The sequence below is a fragment of the Macaca nemestrina genome, chromosome 1, assembly GCF_043159975.1.
Source record: "Macaca nemestrina isolate mMacNem1 chromosome 1, mMacNem.hap1, whole genome shotgun sequence".
Taxonomy (NCBI): Eukaryota; Metazoa; Chordata; class Mammalia; order Primates; family Cercopithecidae; genus Macaca; species Macaca nemestrina.
In genome coordinates, this window is record NC_092125.1 from 104144828 (window position 1) to 104165439 (window position 20612).

Sequence of the window (20612 nt, forward strand, 5' to 3'; positions counted from 1 at the left end):
ATGTGTTGTCAAAGAAAACATGACTAGAAGGTGACTAGAAGGGTCACTTGTACTGTCAACAGTACTTATGTTTGTTTGTTTGTTTGTTGTTGTTGTTTGAGACGGAGTCTCGCTCTGCTCTCCAGGCTGGAAAGCAGTGCCGTGATCTTGGCTCACTGCAACCTCCGCCTTCCGAGTTCAAGGGATGACGCTTCTGCCTCAGCCTCCCAAGTAGCTGTGCTTACAGGCGTGTACCACCACGCCTGGCTAATTTTTGTATTTTTAGTAGAGACAGAGTTTCACCATGTTGACCAGGCTCATCTTGAACTCTTAGCCAAAAATGATTTGACTGCCTCGGCCTCCCAACACTGCACCTGGCCAGTGTTGATATTTTTAAAAGAAATCCTGGCTGGGCATGGTGGTTCACCTCTGTAATCCTAGCACTTTTTGAGGCCAAGGTAGGTGGATCACCTGAAGTTAGAAGTTTGAGAACAGCCTGACCAACATGGAGAAAACCCATCTCTACTAAAAATACAAATTAGCAGGCCATGGTGGCACATGCCTGTAATCCCAGCCACTTTGGAGGCTGAGGTGGGAGAATTGCTTGAACCAGGGAGGCAGAGGTTGTGGTGAGTCGAGATGCGTCATTGCACTCCAGCCTGTGCAACAAGAGTGAAATTCCATCTAAAAAAACAAAAAGAAATTCTGTCCAGGTGCAGTGGCTCACGCCTGTAATCCCAGCACTTTGGAAGGCCGAGACGGGAGGATCATCTGAGGTCAGGGGTTTGAGACCAGCATGGGCAACATGGTGAAATCCTGTTTCTACTAAAAATACAAAAAATTAGCTGGGCGTGGTGGCACATGCCTGTAATCCCAGATACTGGGGAGGCTGAGGCAGGAGAATCACTTGAACCCAGGAGGCGGAGGTTGCAGTGAGCCGAGATCACACCACTGCACTCCAGCATGGGCAGCTGACTGAAACTCCATCTCAAAAAAAAAAAAAAAAAAAGAAGTTGTTGGTGGGCGCAGTGGCTCACGCCTGTAATCCCAGCACTTTGGGAGACCAAGGAGGGTGGATCACCTGGGGTCAGGAGTTCGAGACCAGCCTGACCAACATGGTGAAACCCCCTCCCTACTAAAAATTCAAAAATTAGCCAGGTGTGGTGGCACATGCCTATAATCCCACCTACTCAGGAGGCTGAAGCAGGAGAATTGCTTGAACCCGGGAGGTGGAAGTTGCAGTGAGCTGAAATCACACCACTGCACTCCAGCCTGGGTGACAGAGCGAGACTTCTTCTAAAAAAAAAAAAAAAAAAGTTTGGAATTACCTGTCAAATCTTACATCAATCCAATTGTTTTGTTAGGATTTAGTTTTGCTGTGTCGCCCAGGCTGGAGTGCAATGGCATGATCTCGGCTCACTGCAACCTCTGCCTCCCAGGTTCAAGTGATTCTCCTGCCTCTGCCTCCTGAGTAGCTGGGACTATGGGCACCCGCCACCATGCCCAGCTAATTTTTTATGTTTTTAATAGAGAAGGGGTTTTACCATGTTGACCAGGCTGGTCTCCAACTCCTGACCTCAGGTGATCTGCCTGCGTTGGCCTCCCAAAATGCTCCAATTACAGGCGTGAACCACCACGCCCAGCTTTGTCTTCTCATCTGTGACCAAGACTTTGAACAGTGGATAAGGCCTGGTGTTCACTCATGTCTTTGTCTTGTTTTTCTGAGGCAGAGTCTTGCTCAGTTGCCCAGGCTGGAATGAAGTGGTGCAATCACTGCTCACTGAAGCCTCGGCTTCCCCGGCTCATGAGATCCTCTCACCTCAGCCTCACAAGTAGCTGGGACCACGGGTGTGCACCACCATACCTGGCTAATTTTTTTTTTTTTTTTTTTTTTTTTTGAGACGGAGTCTCGCTCTGTCGCCCAGGCTGGAGTGCAGTGGCGCGATCTCGGCTCACTGCAAGCTCCGCCTCCCGGGTTCACGCCATTCTCCTGCCTCAGCCTCCCGAGTAGCTGGGACTACAGGCGCCCACAACCGCGCCCGGCTAATTTTTTGTATTTTTAGTAGAGACGGGGTTTCACCATGGTCTCGATCTCCTGACCTTGTGATCCGCCCGCCTCGGCCTCCCAAAGTGCTGGGATTACAGGCGTGAGCCACCGCGCCCGGCACCTGGCTAATTTTTTGACTATTTTTTGATAAAGATGAGGTTTTGCTATGTTGCCCACGTTGGTCTTGAACTCCTGAGCTCAAGGGATCCTCCCACTTTGGCCTCTCAAAGTGTTGGGATTACAGGCGTGAGCCACCATGCCTGGACCATTCATCTCTTAAAGCTAGAAAAGATATCTCCCATTGTTTTGAGACAGCCTGCTGCCCAGGCTGGAGTGCAGTGGCCCGATATCAGCTGACTGTAGCCTTGACCTCCTGTGCTCAAGTGATGATTACAGCTAAACCTCTTGAGTAGCTTGGGCTACAGGCACATACCACTGTGCACCGCTAATTAAAAAAAAAATTTTTGTGTGGAGTTGGGGACTCTCTATGTTGCCCAGGCTAGTCTTGAACTCTTGGGCTCAAGTGATCCTCCCACCTCAGCCTCCCAAAGTGCTGGGATTACAGGCATGAGCTACTGTGCCCAGCCTCATTTTTTATCTTAGCCAAGAATGCTGGTTGCTGTCCCCAAACCCAGTATGTATATAAAGGTGGCCTAAATGATGATGCCAATTGCTTGTCAAAGTAAACCGTAGATGTAGGGGTAGCAGAGACAATTCTTGCCATCTGGATTCTTCTGTGCTGTGTATAGAGATGCTCCGGTCATGTGACAAGATCATCTGCATGTTGCTGTTTCCATAGAAACCCCAGAGGAACTGGCAGATAAAAGGACTACAATTACAGAGAAAGCTGAAAGACACTTCAGTGGCTTGATTCATTTATTCTACTTCATTTTATGTTTGTGAAAATAGGTGAAAGCTAGAGATATATTTAAAACACACCCTAGGCCGGGCGCGGTGGCTCACGCCTGTAATCCCAGCACTTTGGGAGGCCGAGGTGGGCGGATCACAAGGTCAGGAGATCGAGACCACGGTGAAACCCCGTCTCTACTAAAAATACAAAAAATTAGCTGGGCACGGTTGTGGGCGCCTGTAGTCCCAGCTACTCGGGAGGCTGAGGCAGGAGAATGGCGTGAACCCGGGAGGCGGAGCTTGCAGTGAGCCGAGATCGCGCCACTGCACTCCAGCCTGGGCGACAGAGCGAGACTCCGTCTCAAAAAAAAAAAAAAAAAAAAACACACCCTGCTGAGATCATGTTTTGGGTAATGGGTGATTACTTTTTTCTTTCCACATAGACTGTATTAAGATGGGAAGACTCAGAGGGTAGGGGCAGGGGAAGGAAGTTACTGGTTCTTCACATTACAGCACAGACCACAAATTAATTTCATTTATGAGAGGCAGCAACAAAAAGAAATCAATATCCAGTCTAATGGGGAACTGGACTAGAAAATGCAACACTAGACACTGCTGGAATCCTGGCTTCTGCAGACAAAATTCACTGTAAATGCTGCTCTTCTCATAACAAATCAAGTTAGTTTCCTCTCCAGACCCTAGGAAATCCACTTATAACTGCAAAATAGCACCAGATTGGTTATTAGAAAATTGGATTCTGGCCGGGTGTGGTGGCTCATGCCTGTAATCCCAGCACTTTGGGAGGCCAAGATCAGGAGATCAAGACTGTCCTGGCCAACATGGTGAAACCATGTCTCTATTAAAAATATAAAATATAAAAATTAGCTGGGTGTGGTGGTGTGTGCCTGTAGTTCCAGCTACTCAGGAGGCTGAAGCACAAGAATTGCTTGAACCCAGGAGGCAGAGGTTGCAGTGAGCCGAGATCACAGCACTGCACTCCAGCCTAACAACAGAGCGAGACTCCATCTCAAAGAAAAAGAAAAAAAAAAAACAAGAAAAAGGCTGGGCGCGGTGGCTCAAGCCTGTGATCCCAGCACTTTGGGAGGCTGAGACAGGCAGATCACGAGGTCAGGAGATCGAGACCATCCTGGCTAACACGGTGAAACCCCATCTCTACTAAAAAATACAAGAAAACTAGCCGGGCGAGGTGGCGGGTGCCTGTAGTCCCAGCTACTTGGGAGGCTGAGGCAGGAGAATGGCGTGAATCCAGGAGGCGGGGCTTGCAGTGAGCTGAGATCTGGCCACTGCACTCCAGCCTGGGTGACAGAGCGAGACTCCATCTCAAAAAGAAAAGAAAAGAAAAAAGAAAAAGAAATTGAACTTAATAAGTACTGAGTATTTGACAACTCTATGCTCAGCAAATCCATGGCACTAGGTGAATTCACTAGTCGGGATTACATGGGAACAGATATGGATGGAGCTGGCCAGTGTATGTTACCACAGTATCAGACAGGGACAGGGAGAATCTGGGTTCCAGAGTGCTATCTCAGGTGCATTATCTGAGTAAATGCAAATCTACTAAGCTTCAGTTTCAGTTTTCCCATGCAGAACAAGGACAAGAACACAAGTTTTAAGCCCCAAGAAACCCCATATACACATTAGTAACTCACCAATTTATTCTCATTGGTGCGGGAAATAGCTCTGGGACTCTCAACTGGAACTTGGTTATCTAGGTGAGCAGCAATGCTTTGGCTTGCCTGGGTCCCCATGTGTAAAAAACATTCAGGGTCCAACTGTAAGAGAAACCATTTCAATGTTTTGGGGTTATCAACTTAATTTTTTTTTTTTTTTTGAGACCAAGTCTCTCCTGTGTCGCCCAGGCTGGAGTGCAGTGGTGTGATCTTGGCTCACCGCAACCTCTGCCTCCCAGGTTCAAGGGATTCTTCTGCTTCAGTCTCCAGAGTAGCTGGGATTACAGGTGTGCGCCACTGCACCCGGCTAAGTTTTTGTATTTTTAGCAGAGACAGGGTTTCACCATGTTGGCCAGGCTGGTTTTGAACTCCTGACCTCAGGTGATCTGCCCACTTCTGCCTCCCAAAGTGCTAGGATTACAGGCATGAGCCACCATGCCCGGCCGGCGTTATCAAACTTTTTATGCTTGCTATAACACTGAGAAGGTGAGCCATGTCTGCAACAGGGATGTCACTAACATACATTTTCCTTCTATGTAAAAAGGATCCTTGTTATTATTTAGAATTCACTAAGTCCAATTACATTATTCATATTCTGTATCTGTTCCAGTCTGTGTATTGTCTTATCAGGGATCTGTCCCATATGGAAACAAACAATTCCGTCGGGGATTGTTCAGGAGCATACATAACATAGCATTAACAAACCTGAAGCAGAGGCCGGGCGTGGTGGCTCACGCCCGTCATCCCAGCACTTTGGGAGGCCGAGACGGGTGGATCAGCGAGGTCAGGAAATCAAGACAATCCTGGCTAGTGCAGGGAAACCCCGTCTCTACTAAAAATACAAAAAAATTAGCCAGGCGTGGTGGAGGGCGCCTGTAGTCCCAGCTGCTCGGGAGGCTGAGGCAGGAGAACGGCGTGAACCCGGGAGGTGGAGCTTGCAGTGAGCCGAGATTGCACCACTGTACTCCAGCCTGGGTGACAGAGTGAGACTCCATCTCAAAAAACAAACAAACAAACAAACAAAAAAACGAAATCTGAAGCAGGAAAGCAGTTTTTTTTGTTTGTTTTTGTTTTTTGTTTTTTGTTTTTTCCTGAGACAGAATCTTACTCTGTTGCCCAGGCTGGAGTGTAGTGGCATGATCTTGGCTCACTGAAACCTCTGTCTCCCGGGTTCAAGCAATTCTCATGCCTCAGCCTCCCGAGTAGCTGGTATTACAGTCACGCATCACCACACCTGACTAATTTTTTATATTTTTAGTAGGGATGGGGTTTCGACATGTTGGCCAGGCTGGTCACGAACTCCTGATGTCAAGTCATCTGCCCACCCTGACCTCCCAAAGTGCTTGAATTACAGGCATGAGCCACCCATGCCTGGCCTTTAATTGGCATCTTTATCTCTAAATCTTTGATGTTTCATCTTTCATAGTCTTTCACCTTCCCAAATAATAGGTTTAACATTCAGCTAATCAAAAAACTTGGGAGCCAGGTGTGGTGGTCCACTCCTGTAGTCTCAACTACTTGGGAGCAAAACTGGAAGGAGTGCTTGAGGCCAGGAGATTGAGATCAGGATGGGCAATGCAGTGAGACCCCATTAAAAAAAGAGAGAGAGAAACAAGGCTTGATGGTTCCAGAATGATGTCAAAATAAGTCTCAAATTCCTTAGCATGACAAGGCCACTGTGATGACTTCAATCCACCTTTCCAGTTTCATTTATAGCCATAGGACCATGCTAAAACATGTCATTTTACTGCTTCAATACTTCTGCTCATTCTACTTCAACTTTCCTCTCTCCCCATTTATTTACTTACTTATTTATTTAATTTTCTTTTTGAGAAAGAGTCTCACTCTGTCACCCAGGCTGGAGTACAGTGGCATGATCTCTGCTCACTGCAACCTCCCCCTCCCAGGTTCAAGTGATTTTTGTGCCTCAACCTCCAAGTAGCTGGGATTACAGGCACGCACCATCACACCTGGATAATTTTTGTATTTTTGGTAGAGACGGGGTTTCACCATGTTGACCAGGTTGGTCTCGAACTCTTCGCTTCATGTGATCCACCTGCCTCGGTCTCCCAAAGTACTGAGATTACAGGTGTAAGCCACCGCACCTGGCCCTCTGTCCCCATTTAAATCTTACCCATTCCTCAAGTCTCGACTCAAATGTCACATCCTCAGGGAAAATTTGCCAGACACCTCCAGTCAAAAGTAATTCTCTTTCCTTTCTGCTAATAGCACTCTTTGTATTGCACGGCAATTTTTTTTTTTTTGGACGTAGTCTCACTCTGTTGCTCAAGCTGGAGTGCAGAGGCGTGATCTTGGCTCACTGCAAGCTCTGCCTCCCGGGTTCATGCCTTTCTCCCACCTCAGCCTCCTGAGTAGCTAGGACTACAGGCACCCGCCACCATGCCTGGCTAATTTTTTTGTATTTTTAGTAGAGATGGGGTTTCACCATGTTAGCCAGGATGGTCTCGATCTCCTGACCTTGTGATCCGCCTGCCTCAGCCTCCCAAAGTGCTGGGATTACAGGCGTGAGCCACCGCGCCTGGCCCACATGGCAATTTTATTACACTGCCTTGAGTTGTACTCATGCCTACTATTAACTGAGTATCTATTAGATGTTAGGCAATACAGTATTGTACATGTACTAGTTTTAAACGTAGAAATCCTAGAAGATAGGCAGAATATTATCAGCCCTGTTGATGGGGAAGACAAGGTTCAGGGAAGTGAGTAATTGATTAAGGTCACAGAGTTAGTAGATGGTGAACCAGAATTCACATCCAAGTTTGTCTGACTTTAAAATATCTATTTTTTAGAACTGTATCAAGTTATGTTATACATGTTTGTCTTCTTGACTACATGCTTGGAAGAGAAGGAATCAGATTTCATTCATTTTCGTATTTCCTTCTCTGAGTACTTAACACAATGTAAGTACTTAGTCCTTTGCCTGTGAATAAAGAATCTGCCATTGAAGACATGCAATGAAGGAGTATGTAAAGCAACCACTAAGGAAAGCAGGCCAAGTGCGGTGGCTCACGCCTGTAATCCCAGCACTTTGGCAGATCACTTAAGGTCAGGAGTTTGAGACCAGCTTGGTCTAAATGGTGAAACTATGTCTCTACTAAAAATACAAAATATTAGCCAGGTGTGGTGGTGCACACCTATAATCCCAGCTACTGGGGAGGCTGAGGCAGGAGAATTGCTTGAACCTGGGAGGGGGAGGTTGCAGTGAGCCAAGATCGTGCCATTGCACTCCAGCCTGGGAGACAGAGCGAGACTCCATCTCAAAAAAAAAAAAAAAAAAAAAAAAGTAAAAGAAAGTAAAAAAAGAAAGTAAACTGCTCTATAGGAAACTTAGCGAAGTATACAGAAACCTCTGAACCATCACTTGTAGATTTTAATATAAAGTAAATGTAAGCCAGGCACAGTGGCTCACGCCTGTAATCCCACCACTTTGGGAGCCCGAGGCAGGTGGATCACTTGAGGTCAGGAGTTCAAGACCAGCCTGGACAACTTGGGGAAACGCTGTCTCTATTAAAAATACAAAAATTAGCCGGGCATGGTGGCAGGCACCTGTAATCCCAGCTACTCAGGTGGATGAGGCACAAGAATCACTTGAACCCAGGAGACAGAGGTTACAGTGACCCAAGATTGTGCTACCGCACTACAGCCTGGGCAACAGAGTGAATCCCTGTCCCCCCCAAAAAAAGTAACTGTGAAGTACTAGAGTTACTCCAGCTTTGTCTGAGAATGTATGACTGTAAATTACAGCAGAAGGAGCAATGCTTGGGAAATATCCAAATATCCAAATCGTTCTCTACATTTCTCAGTCTACCTTGCAGAAACGGGAGGGGTCATGTGATTCCTTTGGCTAAAGACCTATGAATGGAAATAACTTGTGTCATTGCGTCCTTTCTAGTCAGAGCCAATTAAGTGTGTGGTATAAATTATCTCTCCCTCCCCATCTTAAAAGCTACATGTTGAGATGTATCCCAAGAAGGTAAACTTTTGTCCCTCCATCCAGACTTCAATCTTGCTTGCAAACCTTTTTGAAAGATAGGAACAGAAAAACAAAGCAAAACACATGCACACAACACAAACAATATATTTTGTGTTAGGCCACTGAGAATACAAGGCTCGTTACTTCAGCATTGCAATCTGAATAATATACCCTAGTACTACTTAAATGCTACTCAGTTTTATCTACTGGAGAGAAAGCACCATGTCTCTTTACAAAGCAGAGTGGAAAACAAACTATTCAAGGGCCACAAGGTGGTGCTATTTCTACAGTAATGTGATGACGTTTTAGTTAAACTTTTTTTTTTAATACAGGGTGGGGTCTTGCTATATTGCCCAGGCCAGTCTCAAATTCATGGGCCCACATGATCCTCCTGCCTCAGCCTCCCAAGTAGCTGAAACTACAGGTACTTTTTGAAGCAAATTAAAAGCTAGCAAAATGGAATCTTTTTTTTTTTTTTTTGAGACGGAGTTTCGCTCTTGTTGCTCAGGCTGGAGTGCAATGGTGTGATCTTGGCTCACTGCAACCTCTGTCTCCCGGGTTCAAGCGATTCTCCTGTCTCAGCCTCCCGAGTAGCTGGGATTACAGGCATGCGCTACCACACCTGGCTAATTTTGTATTTTTAGTAGTGATGGGGTTTCTCCATGTTGGTCAGGCTGGTCTCGAACTACCGACCTCAGGTGATCTGCCTGCCTCGGCCTCCCAAAGTGCTGGGATTACAGGTGTGAGCCACTGCACCTGGACTACAGCAAAATGAAATCTTTAGTTCTTTAAGTTTTATATATCATTCAAGTAGACTGTTGTTTCCAGAGAAAACAACCATGTGTACAACTGCCTCTGTACAGTTCCAGAATGAACATCCTGCAGTTTCTGAAAGAGCATTTGTGGGCCAATCTAGAAGGTCACTGTGATGGTTAATATTAAGTGTCAACTTGATTGGATTAAAGGCTGTAAAGTATTGTTCCTGCATGTGTCTGTGAGGGTGTTGCCAAAGGAGATTCACATTTGAGTCAGTGGACTGGGAGAGGCAGACCCACCCTCAATGTTTCACCAACTAATCACCTGCCAGGGCAGCTAGAATAAAGCAGGCAGAAGAAGGTGCTGACTTGCTGAGTCTTCCAGCCTTCATCTTTCTCCTGGGCTAGATGCTTCCTGCCCTCGAACATTGGACTCTGAAGTTCTTCAGCTTTTGGACTCTTGGACTTACAACAGTGATTTGCCAGGGGCTCTCAGGCCTTTAGCCACAGACTAAAGGCTGCACTGTCAGCTTCCCTACTTTTGAAGTTTTGGGACTTGGACTGGCTTACTTGCTGCTCAGCTTGCTCATGGCCTACTGTGGGACTTCGCCAGATGGTGTGACTCAACACTCCTTAACAAACTCTCCTTCATATATACTTCTATCCTATTAGTGCTGTCCCTGTAGAGAACCCTGACTAATACAGTCACCCTGAACCAAACTAAAAAAAAAAAACCCAAAACTTTCTCTCACCACACGCAGCTAATTTTTGTATTTTTAGGAGAGACAGGGTTTCACTATGTTGGCCAGGCTGGTCTCAAACTCCTGACCTCAGGTGATCTGCCTGCCTCGGCCTCCCAAAGTGCTGGGATTACAGGCATGAGCCACCGGGCCCAGCCGATAAAGGAAATTTATTTTAGCCTTGTAATATGATCAGTTGAGTCCAGAATCCATCCCTCTGCTGATCCTTGCTTTCATTTCATTTTATAATAATGGGTTATGGCCAGGCGCGGTGGCTCAAGCCTGTAATCCCAGCACTTTGGGAGGCCGAGACGGGCGGATCACGAGGTCAGGAGTTCGAGACCATCCTGGCTAACACGGTGAAACCCCGTCTCTACTAAAAAATACAAAAAACTAGCCGGGCGAGGTGGCGGGCGCCTGTAGTCCCGGCTACTCGGGAGGCTGAGGCAGGAGAATGGCGTAAAAACCCGGGAGGCAGAGCTTGCAGTGAGCTGAGATCCGGCCACTGCACTCCAGCCTGGGCGACACAGCGAGACTCCGTCTCAAAAAAAAAAAAAAAAAAAAAAAATTGGGTTATTTCATGTATTCATATATAGGCCTGAGAGAAGGGGGCACATGCAGGGAGAGCCATACAGGAGGAAGGGCTCCTCTTCTAGGAAATCTAATCTGTAATTAAATAATCAGCTGAAAATGACCAAGTCTTTCTGGCTCAGTTCTGAGCCTTATCAGGATCTCCTACTGACTCGACTAACCCACCTCAGGTGCTCCTCTTTGGTGCTGTCAGAGCACCGTACTGAAATAGTCATTTATTCATGATTCTACTGGACTATAAGCTTCTGGAGAACATGGACCATAAAATGCAATAGAGCACAGTGGTTAGGCCACAGGCTTTGATGTCAAACAGACCTGGCACCTCGTGTGGGCTTTGCAGCCTCACAGACTATTTCCTCAGGTAAGTTACCTAGTCAATCTCATCTTTAGTTTCTACATCTGTGAAACAAGGATATTATCTCATTCATGGGTTGATAATGAAGATTTTAAAAAAAGGACTTAGTGTATTACTCGGCACATAATAATACCCAATAAATAATAACTATTATTAGTGAAATGAGGCATCTTAGAATTCTGAGTACTTGCCATATAGAAGGTACTGAAAAACTATTTGGTAAATAAATGAAAAAATGAAGTAAACCAGCAGAATGTTCTTTTTCATGCACAATTTCGTTTTTTAATCATTTTAGATGCTAAAGTTGTAAATTGGCAACTTTTTTTTTTTTTTTTTTTTTTTTTAATGAGAGACAACACAGTCTCACTCTGTAGCCAGGCTGGAGTGCAGTGGCTCAGTCAGGGCTCACTGCCACCTCGGCCTCCCAGGCTAAAGTGATTCTCCTGCCTCAGCCTCCCGAGTAGCTGAGATTACAGGTGTCTGGCACCACGCCTGGCTAATGTTTATATTTTTTTAGTAGAGATGGGGTTTCTCCATTTTGGCCAGGCTGGTCTCAAACTCCTGACCTCAAGTGATCCGCTCACCTTGGCTTCCCAAAGTGCTGGGATTACAGGTGTGAGCCACCGCCCCCAGCTGGCAACTTGTTGTTCTTTTAAATACTTCATTAAAGGAGAATAATCATTAATCTAACTAGAGAAATAAAGTTAATAAAGATTAATTACAGTCAAACATATGTTTTATGGAAAAATATTAATTATCCTATCCCATGGTAAATTCTCAAGCACAGTTATTCCTTTTTTTTTTTTTTTTGAGACGTAGTCTCACTTTGTTGTCCAGGCTGCAGTGCAGTGGCACGATTTCAGCTCACTGCAACCTCCACCTCCCGGGTTCAAGGGATTCTCCTGCTTCAGCCTCTGGAGTAGCTAGGATTACCAGCATGTGCCACCATGCCTGGCTAATTTTGTATTTTTAGTAAAGACGGGGTTTCTCCATGTTGACTATACTGGTCTCGAATTCCTGACCTTAGGTGATCCTCCCGCCTCACCCTCTCAAAGTGCTGGGATTACAAGCATGAGCCACAGCGCCCGGCCAAGCAGTTATTCTACTGAAACCTGTTACAGACGAAGTTCTCCAGAGCATTTGACTCTAGATACCATGAATCCATCTAAAAACAAGAAATCTACCTAAAGACAGTACTCAAGGCTGGGTATAGTGGCTCATGCCTGTAATCCCAGCACTTTGGGGGACTAAGGCAAGTGCATCACTTGAGGCCAGGAGTTCGAGACCAGCCTGGCCAATATGGCAAAACCCCATCTCTCCTAAAAATACAAAAATTTGACAGGTATGATGGTGTTCATCTGTAATCCCAGCTACTTGGGAGGCTGAGGCATGAGAATTGCTTGAACCTAGAAGGCAGAGGTTACAGTGAGCTGAGATTGCACCACTGCACTCCAGCCAGGGTGACAAAGCAAGACTGAGTTTTAAAAAAATAAGAATAAAAGGCAGTATGCACCAGGCGCGGTGCATACTGTAATCCCAGCACTTTGGGAGGTCAAGGCGGGCGGATCACGAGGTCAGGAGATCGAGACCATCCTGGCAAACACGGTGAAACCCCGTCTGTACTAAAAAAAATACAAAAAATTAGCTGGGCGTGATGGCAGTCACCTGTAGTCCCAGATACTTGGAAGGCTGAGGCAGGAGAATGGCGTGAACCTGGGAGGCGGAGCTTACAGTGAGCCAAGATCGTGCCACTGCACTCCAGCCTGGGCCACAGAGTGAGACTCCGTCTCAATAAATAAATAAATAAATAAATAAATAAATAAATAAATAAAAGGCAGTATGCACAAAGTGTTCTGGTCAGCCGTCCGTCCAGATTCACTTTATGTATCCTAGAGATAAGCCTTGTTATTCCTTTCAGCATTGTCCTTGTACTCTTAAAAAAAAAAAAAGTGAAAGGTAAAGCATAAATGGGAAAAAAAATTTGCAACCATGGGAAACTGACAACGGATTATTATGGGTTAATAATCTAGAGTAATATCTAGAGTATACGAAGCATGCCTACAGCCTGATAGAGAACAATGAGCAAAAGACACAAACAAGCATTTCACAGAAAAGAAACACAAATGGCTAGCAAACCCACAAAAATATTTTTCAACCTCATTACAAATCAGGGTAATGCTAATTAAAACCATGAAAATGAGATACCATTCGAAACCACCATATTACAAAAATAAATAAGTCAGGGCCAGTCGCAGTGGCTCACGCCTGTTATCCTAGCACTTTGGGAGGCCGAGGCGGGTGGATCACTTGAGGTCACAAGTTCAAGACTAGCCTGACCAACATGGAGAAACCCCGTCTCTACTAAAAATACAAAATTAGCCAGGCATGGTGGTGTATGCCTGTAATCCCAGGTACTTGGGAGGCTGAGGCAGGAGAATCGCTTGAACCCAGGAGGCGGAGGTTGCAGTGAGCCAAGATCAAGCCATTGCACTCCAGCCTGGGCAACAAGAGTGAAACCCCATCTTAAAAAATAATAAATAAATAAATAAATAAATAAATAAATAAATCAGACAATAGCAAATGTTAAAGAGGCTGTGGAACATCGGGAACTTTTATACACTGTCAATGGGAGTATAAATACAAATATCTCGGAAAACGAATTTGGCACTATCGTTACAAAGTTGAAAAGGCACAAGCCAGGCTGGGCGCGGTGGCTCACGCCTGTAATCCCAGCACTTTGGGAGGCCGAGGCGGGTGGATCACCTGAGGTCAGGATTTTGAGACCAGCGTGGCCAACATGGTGAAACCCCGTCTCTACCAAAAATAAAAAAATGAGAAAAAGAAAAACACTTCTGGCCGGGCGCGGTGGCTCAAGCCTGTAATCCCAGCACGTTGGGAGGCCGAGACGGGCGGATCACGAGGTCAGGAGATCGAGACCATCCTGGCTAACACGGTGAAACCCCGTCTCTGCTAAAAAATACAAAAAACTAGCCGGGCGCGGTGGCGGGCGTCTGTAGTCCCAACTACTCGGGAGGCTGAGGCAGGAGAATGGCGTGAACCCGGGAGGCGGAGCTTGCAGTGAGCTGAGATCCGGCCACTGCACTCCAGCCTGGGCAGCAGAGCCAGACTCTGTCTCAAAAAAAAAAAAAAAAACACTTCTACATGTACACTGGGAAATATAAATAAGGACATTCATATTAGTAGAGTATAAATTATAAAAAGACTGTAAAAAAAAATGTCCATATGTCCATTGACAGAACATTGGATAGATACAGTAATAGAATTGAATGCTGGAAAGCAATAAAAAGAATAAATTACCTTTACATGCATCAATATGGATCTCAGAAATGAATACTGAGTGAACACTATTACATCTAGCATAATATGACATGTGAAATAAAAAACCAAAAAACTTCATTGATTATTTGGGGGATATATACAGGAAAACTGAAACAAAAAGGCAAGAGAATGATACGAACAACATATAATGGTTACTCTTAGGGAGAAAGGAAAAAGATTGGGGCAGGCACATAAGGAAACTGATAATAAGGTATTACTAACACTGGATAATGGATACATGAGTATTTGTTTTATTATTTTTATACCATGTGTATTATATGAATTATTTTGCATGCTGAAAATACTCAAAAAGCCTGAATCTTTTGGAGCTAAAAGAGATTTAAAATACTTAAATGTAACTCTCAATATCCAGTAGTTATAGAATAACTTAAGTTAGATATCTATGTAATTAATTAGTTGATTTTGGCTTCATTTTCACTTTTCTTGCAACCAAAATCTTTAAAGCAACAACAGAGTTGCACCCATTTAACCGAATAGTTAGTGAGCACCTACTATGTGCCAGGCCCTGTGAATACAATGGTGAAGAAACTGTTATAGTCCCTGATCTTATAGTCAAGGAACTTACAGTCAAAAGAATCACATAGGCTGGATATGGTGGCTCATGCCAGTAATATCAGCACTTTTGGAGGCTGAGGTGGGAAGACTGCCTGAGCCCAGGAGTTTCAGTTCAGCTTAGATGACACAGTGAGACTATCTCCACAAACAAACAAACAAACAACCCAAAAACCTGGCACGGTGGCACATGCCTGTAGTCCTAGCTACACAGGAGGCTGAGGCGAAAGGATCACTTGAGCCCAGTGTTCAAGGCTGCAGGGAGCTATGATCGCACCACTGCACTCCAGCCTGGGTGATACAGTGAGATATTGTCTAAAAAGAGAGAGAGAGAGACAGACTCATATAAATTCCTTTAAATTTTATTTCCTTTTAGCTTGCTTGCTTGCTTGCTTTCTCTCTGTCTCTTTTTTTTTTCAAGGTCTCACTCTGTTGCCCAGGCTATGGTAAGATCACAGCTCACTGCAGCCTTGAACTCTTGGGCTCATGTGATCCTCCTGCCTCAGCCTTCCAAGCAGCTGGGAGCATACATGTCCATTGCCCGGTTAATTAAAAAAATAAATTATTTTATTGGTAGAGATAAGCCTTCCTATGGTGCCCAGGCTGGTCTTGAACTCCTGGGCTCAAGTAATCTTCCTGCTTCAACCTCCCAAATGCCAGGATTATAAGTGTGAGCCACCATGCTCTGCCTCAAGTTTGTTATTTTTTATTTTTCTTGAGACAGGGTCTTGCTCTGCCACCTAGGCTGGAGTACAGTGACACAATCACAGCTCATTGCAGCCTCAACCTCCCATATTCAAGTGATCCTTCCACTTCAGCCATCCAAGCAGTTGGGATTACAGGGATAAGCCACAGTACCTGGCTTTTTTATTCTGTAGAGACAGGGTCTTGCTATGTTTCCAGAGCTGGTCTTTCCTGGGCTCAAGTGATCCTCCCACCTCGGCCTCCCAAAATATTGGAATTACAAGCATATTTATACTATTATAAATAGTAAGCCCAGCCATACTATTTAATGAAGTGCCAAAGTACTTCTAAACTCAGTCATTCAAGAAACGTATGACATGCTTCCATGTGCCCACACTATACAGAGTCTACAGTGGTGAATAAGACTGGGATGGTCTCTACTGGCTTGCCTGCCTTTTTACTTGTGGGATTTCAGGGCTCCTTTTCTAGAGTGCAATGTCACTCCAATAGTATTTGACCTGCCCCACTGTGCTCCCCAGATCCTCTCAATGCTCCCCAGCACAACCACTACTGGAAGAGCTGTGGACTATGAAGCAGGCTGGATACTGGAGAGGAAGGAGTGTGTGACATGGTCCAGATGCACTTCTTTCCACAGGTGTGCCTGTGGACACCATGACTATTACTCTGTCTATGTTACAGACTCTATGGGAAACGGTGGTCAGAAAGTGTAATCAGCTTCCATTGTAGGACACTATCATCTTGCACCCAAATTAAAACAAATGATCTACCAGCATCCAGACTTAAACATTTTCTTTTTTTTTTTTTTTTTTTGAGACGGAGTCTTGCTCTGTCCCCCAGGCTGGAGTGCAGTGGCCGGATCTCAGCTCACTGCAAGCTCCTCCTCTCGGGTTTACGCCATTCTCCTGCCTCAGCCTCCCGAGTAGCTGGGACTACAGGCACCCGCCACTTCGCCCGGCTAGTTTTTTGTATTTTTTAGTAGAGACGGGGTTTCACCGTGTTAGCCAGGATGGTCTCGATCTCCTGACCTCATGATCCGCCCGTCTCGGCCTCCCAAAGTGCTGGGATTACAGGCTTGAGCCACCGCGCTCGGCCCAGACTTAAACATTTTCTCCACTGAAGCCCTGGTTAAAATTCTTCAGTATTTCCTCACTACTTTATTATTTTGTGAGATAGAGTCCCAGTCTGTTGCCCAGGCTGGAGTGCAGTGGTGATCATAGCTCACTGCACCCTCCAACTCCTAGGCTCAAACAATCCTCCTGCCTCAGCCTCCTGAGCAGCTGGGACTACAGGCATGTGCAACCACCTGGTGGCTATATTTTATTTTTATAGAGATGGGGTCTGGCTATGTTGTCCAGTCTGGTCTCTAACTCCTGGCCTCAAGTGATGTCCTGCCTTGGCTTCCCAAACTGCTGGGATTGCAGGTGTGAGCCAATATGCCTGGCCCTCCCTAGTTTTCAAGTAAAAAAAAAAAAAAAAAAAAAAGATATACCTTCTATATAGGAATAACAAGATACTTTAAGAAGAAGGGGAAGGACCAGGTGCAGTGGCACACATCTGTAATTCTAGCACTTTGGGAAGCCCAGGCCAGAAAAAATCATTTGAGGCCAGGAGTTGGAGATCAGCCTGGGCAATGTGGCCAGACTGCATCTCTAAAATTTTTTTTTTTTTTTTTTTTGAGACAGAGTCTCGCTCTGTCACCCAGGCTGGAGTGCAGTGGCCGGATCTCAGCTCACTGCAAGCTCCGCCTCCCGAGTTCACGCCATTCTCCTGCCTCAGCCTCCCGAGTAACTGGGACTACAGGTGCCCGCCACCTCGCCCGGCTAGTTTTTTGTATTTTTTTTGGTAGAGACGGAGTTTCACTGTGTTAGTCAGGCGGGTCTCGATCTCCTGACCTCGTGATCCGCCCGTCTCGGCCTCCCTAAGTGCTGGGATTACAGGTGTGAGCCACCGCGCCCGGCCTTTTTTTTTTTTTTTTTTTTTTTTTAATTTGCCAGGCGTGGTGGTCTGTGCCTGTAGTCTCAGCTACTTGGGTGGCTAAGGAGGGAGGATCACTTGAGCCCAGGAGTTCAAGGCTTCAGTGACCAGCGCATTCCAGCTTGGGCAATGGAGTGAGATCCTACCTCCACAAAAACAAAAAACAAAACAAAAACAAAGTTGCAGATAGGTGGGTAAGGAGGGAAAGAAATGTCAAAAGTCTCACCCTAAAGCAGACAACCTAGACTAAATCACATCTCAAAATCTTTTAAAATACCTATAAGCAGCCGGGCGTGGTGGCTCACCTCTGTAATCACAGCACTTTGGGAGGCCGAGGCAGGTGGATCTCGAGGTCAGAGTTCAAGATCAGCCTGGCCAAGATGGTGAAACCCCGTCTCTACTAAAAATACAAAAAATTAGCCAGGCGTGGTGGCGGGCACCTGTAATCCCAGCTACTTGGGAGGCTGAGGCAGGAGGATGGCGTGAACCCAGGAGGTGGAGCTTGCAGTGAGCCGAGATCGTGCCACTGCACTCCAGCCTGGCGACAGAACGAGTCTCTGCCTTCCAACAAACAAACACGACTGGGCATAGTGTCTCACGCCTGTAATCCCAGTACTTTGGGAGGCCGAGGCAGGTGGATCATGAGGTCAGGAGATCGAGACCATCCTCGCTAACACAGTGAAACCCCGTCTCTACTGAAAATACAAAAAAAATTAGCCGGGCTTGGTGGCGGGTGCCTGTAGTCCCAGCTACTAGGGAGGCTGAAGCAAGAGAATGGCGTGAACCTGGGAGGCGGAGTTTGCACTGAGCCGAGATCACGTCACTGCACTTCAGTCTGGCAGACAGCGAGACCCCATCTCAAAAACAAACAAATAAACGAACAAAAAAACCTATAAGCAGAAAAAAATCCTATCAACAAGCCAAATCAACACAAAAGAGAGGAATGTTTGCTTATTCTATTTTCCAGCGTATATACAAATCAGGACTCTGAAAGAAGAGGCCGAATGCCACTAATACTATGAAAAATTGGTGGTCGGGCGCGGTGGCTCGAGCCTGTAATCCCAGCACTTTGGGAGGCCGAGACGGACGGATCACAAGGTCAGGAGATCGAGACCATCCTGGCTAACACGGTGAAACCCCGTCTCTACTAAAAAATGCAAAAAAACTAGCCGGGCGAGTTGGCGGGTAGTCCCAGCTACTCGGAGGCTGAGGTAGGAGAATGGCGTAAACCCGGGAGGCGGAGCTTGCAGTGAGCTGAGATCCGGCCACTGCACTCCAGCCTGGGCGACAGAGCGAGACTCCGTCTCAAAAAAAAAAAAAGTAAAATTGAGTACTGATTTCTGCTTTCAGTCTTTTTATGTCATTTGAACACTTCTCTGCAGAATACAAGTTAAACATTTTGCTTATAACTGGAGGGTAGGTAAAGGACAGGTTTCCTATGAAAAATGACTGATGGTTGGCCGGGCGTGGTGGCTCATGCCTGTAATCCCAGCATTTTGGTAGGCCGAGGCAGGCGGATTATGAGACCAGGAGATTGAGACCATCCTGGCTAACATGGTGAAACCCTGTTTCTACAAAAAGTACAAAAAAATGATTGAACTCGGGAGGCGGAGGTTGTGGTGAGCCAAGATCACACCATTGCACTCCAGCCTGGGCAACAAGAGCGAAACTCCGACTCAAAAAAAAAAAAAAAAACTAGCTGGACTTGGTGATGGACGCCTGTACTCCCAGCTACTCGGGAGGCTGAGGCAGGCGACTAGCTTGACCTGGGGATGTGGAGGTTGCAGTGAGCCAAGATCGTGCCACTGCACTCCAGCCTGGGTGACAGAGCATGACTCCATCTCAAAAAAAAAAAAAAAAAAAAAAAAAAAAAAGAAAAAGAAAAAAATTATGGTAAAAATTAAAGATGAATGATAATTATCTCCAGCCTACTAGGAAGCCAAAACAAACAAAATTCTAAAAAATGTCATTAAAGTACTTCTGCAGGCCGGGTGCAGTGGCTCACACCTGTAATCCCAGGACTTTGGGAGGCTGAGGCGGGCAGATCACTTGAGGTCAGGAGTACTGGTCAACATGGTGAAACCCCATCTCTACTAAAAATACAAAAATTAGATGGGCGAGGTGGCACACACCTATAATCCCAGCTACTTGGGAGATTGAGGCATGAGAACTGCTTGAACCCTCCCAGGTTCAAGAGGAGGTTGAAGTGGGCTGAGATCACGCCACCACACTCCAGCCTGGGCGACAGAGTGAGACTCTGTCTCAAAATAATAATAATAATAAAATATAGGGCCGGGCGCGGTGGCTCAAGCCTGTAATCCCAGCACTTTGGGAGGCCGAGACGGGCGGATCACGAGGTCAGGAGATCGAGACCATCCTGGCTAACACGGTGAAACCCCGTCTCTACTAAAAAAATACAAAAAACTAGCCGGGCAAGGTGGCGAGCGCCTGTAGTCCCAGCTACTCGGGAGGCTGAGGCAGGAGAATGGCGTGAACCCGGGAGGCGGAGCTTGCAGTGAGCTGAGATCCAGCCACTGTACTCCAGCCTGGGCAACAGAGTGAGACTCTGTCTCAAAAAAAAAAAAAAATAATAATGATAATAAAATATAAAGTAAAATAAAATACTTCTCAAATATTTTTCAACTGCCATCATTCTGAGGCTTTCCCCATTATCTGCCTCTGCTCTTCCAAGACAAAAGAGTTCTGCTTCTAACCACAGACTTTATTTAAAATGTAGATAACGGATGGGTGAGGTGACTCACGCCTGTAATGCCCACACTTTGGGAGGCCAAGGTGTAAGGATCACTTGAGCCCAGGAGTTCAAGACCAGCCTGGCAAGATAGCAAGACCCCATCTGTTAAAGACAATTAAAAAATAAAATAAAATGTAGGTAAACAAATCTCAGAGACAAATAGTTGGCTTATAGTCTTTTGAAGCTTTTCCAAATGCATGTAAGAAGACTTTTTTTTTTTTTTTTTTGTGAGACAGAGTCGCACTCTGTTACCCAAGCTGGAGTGCAG

The 20612-nt window shown here is 45.8% G+C and overlaps 1 long non-coding RNA gene across 1 annotated transcript in view; it reads right to left on the minus strand.

Annotated features, from left to right (window-relative positions):
• LOC105498261 (uncharacterized) overlaps positions 1-20612 on the minus strand; it is a 46395-nt gene that overhangs the window by 5075 nt on the left and 20708 nt on the right. Inside the window, exon 2 of the long non-coding RNA XR_011616305.1 lies at positions 4546-4668. This is a non-coding gene — a long non-coding RNA (uncharacterized lncRNA). The remainder of the gene's footprint in view (positions 1-4545; positions 4669-20612) is intronic.